Source organism: Coptis chinensis, chromosome 9 (genome assembly GCF_015680905.1).
Source record: "Coptis chinensis isolate HL-2020 chromosome 9, ASM1568090v1, whole genome shotgun sequence".
NCBI classification, from domain to species: Eukaryota; Viridiplantae; Streptophyta; class Magnoliopsida; order Ranunculales; family Ranunculaceae; genus Coptis; species Coptis chinensis.
Genome location: NC_141464.1, coordinates 59,645,872 through 59,657,768, shown reverse-complemented (window position 1 = coordinate 59,657,768; position 11,897 = coordinate 59,645,872). Strand labels below are relative to the sequence as shown.

Here is an 11,897-nt window from a genome sequence, read left to right as displayed (position 1 = left end):
TAATTGCCAACTAAATCTCACTTCAGCCGCTATATTCTTGATCTTTCATAATTTGCAAGTTTTACAGAGTTAACTGTTATTTTTTATTTTTTCTAGAAAAAATCAAGATGTGAAATTGTGGATGTCGAATATTTGGGAGAAGAAGAACCCATGCAGCACCTGAGCCCTGAGGTTTATTGAGGTTTGGAATTTCCGATGATAAAATGAAGAACTTGAGTTGCTGAAAGTTTTTTTGAAGAATGTAGGGTCATTAGAGAAATTGCTTATCTCCTCTTCAAAATTCTGGTCGGCCAAAAATGAGGAAGATATGGATTTTTTCACTGAAGAGTTCCAAAAATGTCCTAGAGCCTCTTCATATGTCAGAATAGTATTCACTATTCAGCCAATGTTCCTTGTAATGTCAGAATTATTTCTGCGCACTCATTTTAATCTGCGTTGTTGATCAGCTATAGTTCTTGTCATGATCTATATCGATCTTTAGGTAAACACTTCATTAATTTGGACATCTCTTCCAATCGTGTTTGTAGTATATATATACAGTAGAGGAAAATCTGCTCACATTTATAAGAAATGCCAAATGCAGCCTAGAAGGCTAGAATAGAGGTAAAAATGTATGATACGCCGTCCTATGGGCTTGGACTTTGAGGGCTTTATCGTATGGGGCCCAGCCCATCTAACCCATCTATATCGGTTTGCATTTTGGCGGTACTAATAACTAAAAGAAAGGGGGCAGCCCCTCTACGTAACCAAAAGAGGGCAGTACTCGAAGTTAAGGAGGAAAATGGAAGCAAGAAAAGAGCTCAAAGACAACAAGAAGAAGGATAAAACAAACATAGACATAATCAGCAATTTACACGACTCAGTACTCCAAACATTGCATTTTAGAAATGTTTGTTTTGTTGGGGGAGATTTTTTTGATAAGTTTTTTAAAGGGTGTCAAGTATTGGGGAGATTGATAATGAATTGTGTACTTGATAAGTCGAATCGTTTGGTGATTAATGTTCCTCGATGACAAGAACAATGTTACCGTAAGTCATGGTATAAGTTGGATTATGCGACTGCAACAATTGAAGATGCTAATTGGACGATGAAATTCCTCAAAGGGCTTTACAATGTGAGATTTCTGACGCTAACCACATATTTCCTTTAGGTAATCTTATATTTCTTTGTTTCTTATGAAATGTTGAAACTGTAGTGATATGATTATTATATGGGTTAACTAGTATTACTGTCACAGCCCGAATTTTTAAACAATAACAAAATGAATATTTGAAATATTAATATCTCAAACATCACTATGTTCACTTGTTTAAAAACCCAGACTATGACGGGGGATACTACACATACAAAACCCTAACAGCCATATCATTCAAGAATCAACTTAAATTAAAATAATCCCAATAATTATCCGTCATTGCTTTATTAAGATATCATCCCGTCCAAAGAAAACATCAAACAGACTCTCTGAATAATAGTCCTTACTACCATGTTCTCATGCCATGCAAAAAAGTAAACTACGTTATTACATCATTCCAATAAGAATCAGACCTAAAAGAAAACTAACGGACTGCTCCAGGCAAGAATTCCAATCACACGCCGCGGTTCCACTACCTTCCACCTATGTTCCCAAGAACACACTCACGTTGCCAAAACAAGCAAATATGGGTCAGCAAAATGGAATTTGCTGGTATGAGTATACTAACCACATATAAACATTTCAAATCTTTTTTTATCCAACTAACACTTTAACTCTATCATAACCTAATCATTCTCAGTTTGGAAGAAAGGTAGTTCCGTCATCTCAACCGGCATAGTTTCTTCCCAAGCAAAACTTCCATTATATTAACTCATTCTAATAACTCGTTTTAATATCTAAATAATTGAATTACAACTTACCGATATCCACTGCTGTATAAGGATAAGACCGCGTTCTTGCACAAAATATTATTAAGTCCTACCCTCCTGCAAAAGAAAGTTAGAATTTGTATATAACATATGTAGATATCCTATATGCATTCAAAAATAAACCCAAACACACTCGCATAATCAAATCAATTTCTCTTATCAATTAATCAATTACTTTTCTTATACACCCACCCTTTAGTACCTACTCCACGATTTGCACTCCACATATTTGCCAAATCACACATTCTTGTGTGCCTCTCTCCCACTGAATACCACAATATCATAGCCACCTCTAGCTTTCATACACGATTTCCACGACCTCATTGGGCACAAAAACTCAAGTCATTCATGGCACATTCAATGAATACCTTAGGTCATTCCCGCCACATTCAAAGAATACCTATCATATCACTAACGTGTCATTCATGACACATTCAATGAATGCCCTGGGTCATTCCTGCTATATTCAAGGAATACCCAATCCTACATTCCCGTACACTCAAAGAATACAACTAACCCGCAAGGCGAATAATTTAGTTCCTCTTTAGGGCAGTCCAAACAATCTGGTCATTCATGACACATTCAATGAATACCCGGGTCATTCATGGCACATTCAATGAATACCCTTATATAACGCTAACGGGCCATTTATGGCACATTCAACAAATGCCTACCTAACATATGACATCATCAGTCATAAAACTCAATTCCAAAACTTGAGGCGTGGAGAGTTCTAAAAGAGTGCGGTAAATTTTGTTACTCATTATTGAACTTTATTGCATATATTATTTCAGAGAACGAAGGAATATCTTGATTCAAATATTTTTGGTTTACGCGTTATTAATTTCATGGATGTATAAGTGTCATAACGTTGTATATCGTAAAAGACTGAAAAATCACAAAGCAGTAAATATACGTACACAAATATATTTAGAAAGGTCTTATCCTAAGTCAAACATGCCAATAGTCCTAGACTTATCCTAATAGACCGAATCATAATTTTAGGAAAAAGTTAAATTTGGGTCAACTGGTCAAAGTCAACCCTGGTCAACAGTCAACTCTGGTCAACAGTCAACATTGGTCAACCAGGCCTAAACTCCTCTAACCCAAAAGCCCAAAGCCTAAGGCCCATAGTTTAAACTTAAGTATAAAAAATAAAATCTAAAATTTAAAACATAAGCCCACCCACGAAATTCGGGCCCAAGCCCAACAAAACAAAAATTTAACTTCACTGTTCATCTTCCTCACCAACGCCTCCACCAGTGTCACCACCTCCAGCCACCACCAATCAGCCACTCGCTACCACTAATGAACCCAGCGGTTTGGTTCTGTGAGAAAACCCCTATATACCTATACCAACAATTCATGATTCCATTATACTGTAAAAATCCCAAATCGACGCCATTAATGGTCTGCTAAAGCCTCACTCGCCGGAACACCACTCACCTCTCAACCATACCCCCTACAATCAATTCTCATACCACCAAAAACAACTACCATACACATTTGATCGACCCTTCCTCCACACTAGATGGCGCTGCCATTAACGACCTTTTGCCACCTGCAACAGACCCACCCAAACACCAATCGACTAAACATCAACCCTATCACAGTTTAACAATTTCACAACATATACCAACACAACAACCTAAGAGTTCAGTAAAAATTTATACAAGACCGAATTCAAATGACACACAAGAAAAAGGACGGTTTGGGTTCTGAGGTTGACGCCAGTAACAACCGTTTTCAAGGCTTTGACAACCTCCGAACCCACAACTCTCCATCCAACCAATTCATGAATACATAAATCGTCTAGTTTGTTTATAGCCAGCAATCAATTTAGGTTTATTCAAAGTTATATACTAAGTTAACACTAAATAGTATATCGTACTGACTAAACAAAGCATCATGTGAACATTACCTCGTATCATGAAATCTATAGTAAACAAAAAAAATAAAAACGTAAAATATCTATTCACTGTTTATAAACCGAACAGCGAGAAAAAATCCCGAAAGACCGAAGTCGACTGTTGCGCGAAAGGACGATCTTCCTCGTTCAAAACCCTTTCTTCTTTCAGTAAAACTCCCTATTTTTTTCTAAAACTCTCGATGGGTTTTTTTTCCCCCTCAAAACTCTACGTGAGAATACTCTATTTTTCTAGTTTTTAAAACCTCTCCGAAAAACAAGGGTTGAAACTTATCTACTTACTTACGGGCTTTTATCCGTAACTGCTAGATGTCCTATATCTGTTTTATCTATTTTCATTATTATTATCTTTATTATTATTATAGGAAAAATAAAATAAAAGACGGGGTATTATAATTATTCCCCAGTCCCCACTAGAAGAGCCAATTAGGATTTCCGCCGTACTAGATGGGAAAATTAGACAAAAAAAAAAAATCAACTTGGGTTGACCATGTTTTTTTTTGTGTGTGTTTGGGTTTTTCTGCCAGTTGAAAACATGGTGAAGAACAAAGGTCAGGGTTGTGTGGGAAGCCGGAAGCCTCTTGGTTTCAATTTTATCCTATTCGATGATTAACGGAGTTTCTTGTCTACCTTTTGGATTTTTTGTAGCTTGTCTCAGAAACCGCTGAAGTATTGGAAACGTGGATTTGCAAAGCTTGCTTCTCTGCTATCATGTACATGCTCGAGAACTCTCCCAGCATTGAAAATCTTGTCATCAAAAATTTATGGCGGTAATGAGAAATCCTGATATTCTTTTCAGTTTTTTGTTTTCTGAAAGTCAAGATTCGTGAACATGCTACTCATGTATCCAAGTGCTTAAGTACTCTTACAATTGATTCTCTACCGATTGATGAATAAATAGCATGTCAATAAGCAAACTTTAGCATACAAAACGGGACTTTGTTTTCTTTCTTTTGTGCGTAGCTATAATGATCAGAACAATATCTCTGTGCTAAATACAAGAACTTAGGCAGACCTGGATAAAGCTATAATCCCATTCGAATATTTGATGCCTAATGTTTAGATGAATATAAAAGGTCTCTGGAGACTGTTAAACCGTCGAGTAAATTGCTCTCTTTTACAATCATTACACTACTATGTAGTACTGAAAGATACTAGAAAACGGTAATTTGGATTGCATATCTTGTTCCTGGTATCATTTAATTGTTCTTGAACTCCTAGCATCCAAACTCTTACAATAGAAACAGAACGGATATTATGTTAATTACAATATATTATAGAAACAGAACGGATATAACCAAACATTAATCGACTGATTTGCTATATTTTCCAGATCTTCATTGATTACGAAAAGAATCCCCGTACATTAAGGGCATACCCTACTTAGCAAGATAATTTATAAGCTTTACAAAGTTACGCTTCTTATTTTACTGCTGTTGTTCCAGGTAAAAATAAAATGCCCTAACATTGAGCAAGTGGAATTGAAAGAGGAGTTGTTGAAGCCCCTCATAAGTATTGAGGTCTGGAATGTCCAAGGATGTGTTGAGGAACTTGAATTGATCAAAGTTTTGCTGAGGATGGCCGTGTCATTGGTAACATTGATTGTTTCCGCTTCTGAAAAATTGTCAGCAACTGAGTTAGACTCTTTCATTGATGAGCTGTTAAATTATCGTAAAGCCTCTTCAGATGTCACCATACTGTACCATTAATCTTCATTGCGAAGTGAGTACTTGTCTGTGGATTCTCATAATTCTTGCTGCTGTTGGTTCCCCTTAGTCCTTGTCCTTGATTTTTCATTTCGTAACCGTTCAATTGGAATCCACATTTTGTCAATCTCGTTTGTGGTCGTGCTCATATTATGATTTATGAAGACTGTTTGGGCAAAACAGCTTACGTTTCTAAGCAGTGTGAAATGCAGCCTTGAATTGGATAGACATTAAATAAAAGGAAAGCACTGTATTTTAGGTTCTCCATATGAATTTTGACTGTTGAGCCGGGCTCAAAGGAAGCTGCTGCTCAGAGAGACTTGTGCTAACATTGTGTTAGGAAGCAAAAAAACTCAAGCTTCAATGGCTGTAACTATTGGGATTTTCGTTCTTCACACTTTCTTTATAATGCCTATAAGCAAAGAAGGGCATGGAACAAAAGGCAAACTACTGACTTTATATCCATGCCATAACTCACTAGAGGGTCACCAGATTTTGATGTCTTTTTACAAGAACTCGTTCTTTATATTTGCTGGACGTGCAATTTGATATTAGTAGCTGATGTTACAAAAGAAGGCATGAATCCTGCCTTTTCTTCATTATGGATAATTAAACAGGTTTCATTAAGCACTCGAGCTAAATTACTTAAGCTTATGATATCATCTATAATGTCCAGGAACAAGGGGACTCTGGCCCATAGGGGGACTAGAGTTCTTCACTCAAATTAACACTGCCGTATAGACAATTTTGCCGTGTCCAAAACTATTACAGAAATTAAGTTAATGGGGTTTAAACTGGAAAGATTAGGATTTGAGGGACAATTTAGGTTAGTTAATCCAAAATTTTAAAGAAGAATAAAAGGTTTAAGAGAAACTTATTTATTCTAAGAACGGATAATATCTTAATTTTATTCTGAAAATTCTACGATAACTGATCTAGAATTGGAAATGTAAACAGAAGAAAAGTAAAGAAGAAACATGCCAATTTATTGTTTCAAAAAGAAAAGGAAACATTTTATTTGTTTAGTTTAAATTGGAATTTGAAGAGAACTTTGGTTATGGGTCTTAAATTTGGATAAAATATTAAAGAGAAACAACATGTTTAAATGATTTACTTTAAGAGAATCAATCTAATTAATTTTTTCCAAATGAAACCTTTCTAATTAAATTTTTATTGGAAACTAGAACAATCCTCAAGTGCTAAACAAGAATGAATCAGAACCAAATTTGTTGACAATCCCCACTTGAATCTCAGTATAAATGGCCTAATACAATGGAACAATGGGACCTCAGAAACCAAAATATGGGAAAAGTACCACATGTTCTAGTTGTGCCACTCCCGGCACAAGGCCATGTGATGCCTCTAATGAGCTTCGCTCAAAGGTTAGTTGATCACGGAGTCAAAGTCACTTTTGTAAATGCTGAGTTCATTCACAAGAAATTAGTTTCCTCCTTGATAAATCACAAGGAAGAAAAAGAAGATAGAAGGATCCATCTAGTCCCAATTACGGGTGAATCGAATATCAATGATGACCGTACAGATGAACAAATTTTTTATGAGTTTATATCTGAAAATACGCAGATTCATTTGGAGAAGTTGATAAATACGATTAATGAATCAGGCAATGAGAAGATAGATTGTGTTGTGGCTGATCCATATTTGGGGTGGACACTTGAGTTTACTGAGAAGCTTGGGATCAAAAGAGCTGCGTTTTGGAACATATCCCTTAGTGCTTTGGCTTTTACGCTTCTTGTTCCCAAGCTACTTGAGGAAGGAGTCATTGACGATAAAGGTACTCTTTGTGTGTGTGTGTGTGTTTCCTTTTGATAGTATAATTTTATTTTTAATTTTTAATTTTTATTTAATTTTTAATTTTTTAAGTTATTGAACAAGTCTGAAATTGAGAGCACAAATTTCCACATTATCAGGTTATCCCATGAAGGAGGAAAATATCAGACTTCCACCCAGCATGCCTGCAATGAGCTCCGTAGACTTCTATTGGGGATTTTCAGATGATATTAAGTTACGAGAAATACTCTCCAAATTCTTAGACAAGGCGAACAAAGGTGCTAAAGCCGCTAATTGGATAGTCTGCAACTCATGGTGTGAGCTCGAGCCTGCCAGTAACGATTTCATCCCTAACATTCTAACTATAGGTCCATTGCTTGCGAGTGAGCAGCTTGGACATCCTACCGGACAATTACTGCCAGAAGATTCCACTTGTTTAACCTGGCTTGATCAGCAACCAGCCCAGTCGGTCATTTACTTAGCATTTGGAAGCACCACAATCTTTAACAAAAGCCAATTCAACGAACTAGTACACGGACTAGAACTTGTCAATCGACCATTCTTGTGGGTAGTCCGATCCGACTTCACTGATGAGCTCAGTTCATTATACACGGATAGTTTTAAGGTGAGATTAGCTCACTATGGAAAAATAGTGGACTGGGCACCTCAACAGAAGGTCCTGGCTCATCCCTCTATTGCTTGTTTTGTAACTCATTGTGGTTGGAGCTCAGTTGTTGAGGGTGTAAGCATGGGGTTCCTCTTTTAGGCTGGCCTTATTTTAGTGATCATTTTCATAACCAGAATTACATCTGTGATATTTGGAAGGTTGGCTTAAGATTAGATAAAGATGAAAATGGAGTCGTTACAGGTACTGAGATTAACAAAAAAGTGCAGGAATTGCTTGGCAACGAAGGTATAAGATCAAGGGCAAATAAGCTCAAAGATGTGGCCAAGAGGACTGTCAGTGAAGGAGGATCGTCCTCGGAACACTTCAAAGACTTCATTAACTGGATAAAAGGCTAAAGATGTCCTATAAAATGATTGTAGGGACTCCTTCACAGAGGTCGTTTCAGTACTTATTCAAGTTACCGCTTTAGAGAGGTCAAATCGAGTCATTGTTGTTGAACACAATGTGTTCCTGATTAATTATATTAACTGATATTCTGCCTATTTCCATCTGTAGTTATTTGATTTTTAATTTCACTTCTTCTATATATATATATATATATATATATATATATATATTTTTTTTTTTTTTTTTTGAATAACTTTTTGGGGTTAACGCAGACCACTCCCTATAGCACCGAACTGCAAAGAGTTACATACCTCCTTGAGGTATGATCATCAGGGAGATGTTCCTGACTTCAAACAAGCTAGGCTACAACCACGAAGCACGACTCACAAAAACAAGCTTGTACCCGCAACAAAGAGCTTAATATCGTAGGTACCCTTCCTCCTTTCTACATTCATATCACTACAAAGACACATGTCCACAACCCATGTCAGATCTCCACCAAATTTCATCACGCACCACCGGGGCGTAATAACGACCCAAGCTCAAGTCGCTCCAAATCTCGCCATAACCATATATGGAAGCAAATGATCTAGCGCGCCATCCGAGCTCGGTCACGCACCAATCAAGGAGACATTTACTTTGAACATCGGAGTAATGACGAATCATCAAGATAGCACACAATGCGGGTCTACACTTGATAAATCTACCAGAAACAAATAAGGAAAGTCACCAAACATCTATAAGTAGAGAGAGATGAACTACGTAAGGCTTAGCTTGATTCAGGTTTTACCCAAGAAACTTGATACGTAGGCAACTTAAGTCCCAAAAAAGAGTGCATCCATTCCCTATCAAACACAACATTAGGTTGTAGACCCAAAATACCAAACCTTTACATTGGCACTGGCTGCCGGTTCGTTTCTTTGAGAAAAACACACACACACTTTTCTCAAGCCCACGAAGCTGGTAAAAAAAAAAAAAACTACCATGGAGGCACAGCTACAAGCCCTAGTAGATCAGGTCAAATTCCTCAACGAATCATTCACAACGTTATAGCAAGAGCACCTAGCTGCGCGTGAGCAAACCACCTCCAACACCAACAAAGGCACTCCAGACGTAGTTGAGAACAACGCAGTCACAACCTTCACCACCACCACCAATCAACGACTAGAAGACTTTGCCCAGAGATTGGAGAAGTCAAGCGAAAAGTCCAGTGCAACCTAGATCGCTTAGAAGATGCTCCAGTCGTACAAAGCATCACCATTCACCACTGAAATCAGAGACAAACATCGTCCCTCAGACTTCATCCAACCAAAGTTCCCATTGTACGATAGTAGCTCATGTCCAGGCCAACACGTAGCTCGTTTAAGCTAGATCCTTGCAATCGCATAACGCCCGCATCACGGACTTCACTACGAGGTGCAAACTCTTTCCAGCCAGCTTGAAGGACGGAACATTAGAATGGTTCTACACACTCACTCCTGATTTAATTAGCAACTTCGACAAGCTAGCAGAGATGTTCGTAGCAGAGTTCGTCCACAATAGGAAGAAACAAGTCCACCTAGACTCATTTGTTCCAAATGAAGCAAGCACATGGCGAGACGATCTACGCTTTCCTAGGATGTTTCAAAATGAACTCCTATCAATAGAGCTAGGCCTCAAGGACAGCTTTAAAACTTCTGCATTTACCAACATCCTCTTAGACGACTCCGACCTAGCAGGATCTCTCATGCGCAACAAGCCAGAGCGCCTAGACGACCTGTACCACAGAGTCGACAAGTACATAAAGTACGAAGAATGGATGGCCCAGTGTAAAGACAAGGAAGTCCTTGCAGTAAGCAACAAATGAGGACCCAAAGAAAGCCATCAACATTCAGGCAACAACAACAAGGGCAACAATTCCCACAAGCCCTCCTATACGAAAAGAGAATTCTCCAACTTCTCCAGGACACCAAGCCATATCTTGAAGAAGATATATACAACACCTTACTTCAAGCCAAACATTAACAATGTGATAGCAATACCAGAACGTCCATACTACCATTTCCACAAACTCCACCACCATAAGACCGATGAATGTTGGAGTCTGAAGCACTACCTCCAAGACTTGGTCGAAGAGAGAAAATTGAAAGAGTTCCTGCCTGGAAGCGACCTTAGGCATAAGCTAAATGCCAACCACAACAGAAGCAGGAGCTGGAGCCATGAATGACCTGCTCGCAGAAGGAGCAAGAGCAAGAGCAGAACAGCCCGACGATCTAAAACTCCAGATCGGTCGAGGCACAATAGGAGATAATACTCCTCCGATCACGACGAGGAAAAGGTAGTCCATATGATTACAGACACCTCCAGCAACGAGACCTCAGGTTGTGAAAAGCGCAGGCATGTAGGAGCACTATAAGAAATCTACTACCTCTTCCAAAAAGCTGAGGTAATCATGCCTACCAACTCTCAATCCACGACCTCCATATCATTCACTGAGGAAGATCTTGACAAGGTGTGCCTACCCCACAATGATGCCCTGGTAGTGCACATCAAGATCAACGGATGGACAGTCAAATGGGTCCTAATTGATCAAGGCAGCTCCTGTGACATCCTCTTCTACCAAACATACAAAGATATGCACTTGCCAGACTCGGTGATGATAGAATAAAATGCACCACTCTATGGGTTCAACGGAGACCGCACAGATGCCACTGTAATCATAAACCAACATCAATCAAAACATCTTACTAAGTCGCACACTTCAGACCACAAGAAGCAGCAAAAGATGAGAACCACAACACCAAAACAATAAGAGAAAAGAAAACTAATAAATTGACCAGAAAATTTTATCTTTGTCGGAACCTGGTCACTGATCATTGGAATATGACCACCAGTGACTAGAAAACGTGAAATCCCAAGTCTAAACCATAAAGCTCTGATACAATGTAGAAAACTAGAATAATATTGATGATAGAAAAAGTTAAGTGATTACATGAGATCACTCTCCTTAAATAATGGGAGAACATATACTTAGACTACTACCTACTAAATGTGGGACTAAACCATATATTATAACTTATATATATCTCAACAGCTTCACATCTGTACACTTGAATGATAACAGACTCAGAGCACAAACCTTGATCTTCAATTCACTTATGTCAGACTCATTGGAACAATATTCTAATACCAATTTCTTAAGTTGAAGAGAAGAGATACTGAGATTTTCATATTCCAAAATCCACAGTAATTTAGATAAAAGTTTCTAAAACAGAGCATCTTGAGAAGAGTTCAACAATCCACTTTTCATCATCAAATTGAATTGCAGTAAGTTGCAAAGTTGTGAGCCTAGGTAAGCTCACCAAATGAGGAACTTTTAGAAGACAGCAACTTAGGAAAGAATCTACATATGTAAACTTCAAGACCCTCAACGATCTAATGGCAAAGACGCTTTCTGAAAACAACCGGATGGGTGCTATAAATACCAATTTTTAGAAACAACAAGATCAAGCTCTTAGACATTACATTTCATAGCGGTACGAATCCATTTCCGGACATGGTCTTCAGTCAAGTATGA

At 38.0% G+C, this 11,897-nt stretch overlaps 1 long non-coding RNA gene and 1 pseudogene across 1 annotated transcript; both read left to right on the top strand.

Moving 5' to 3' along the window:
- The first annotated feature begins 4,264 nt into the window (after positions 1 to 4,264).
- LOC147477042 (uncharacterized) lies at positions 4,265 to 5,801 on the top strand. The gene is made up of 2 exons (XR_015209501.1): positions 4,265 to 4,602; positions 5,278 to 5,801. It is a non-coding gene; the product is annotated as an uncharacterized LOC147477042 (long non-coding RNA).
- Positions 5,802 to 6,840: 1,039 nt separating this feature from the next.
- On the top strand, positions 6,841 to 8,487 carry LOC147477041 (UDP-glycosyltransferase 83A1-like; annotated as a pseudogene).
- Positions 8,488 to 11,897: the final 3,410 nt, after the last annotated feature.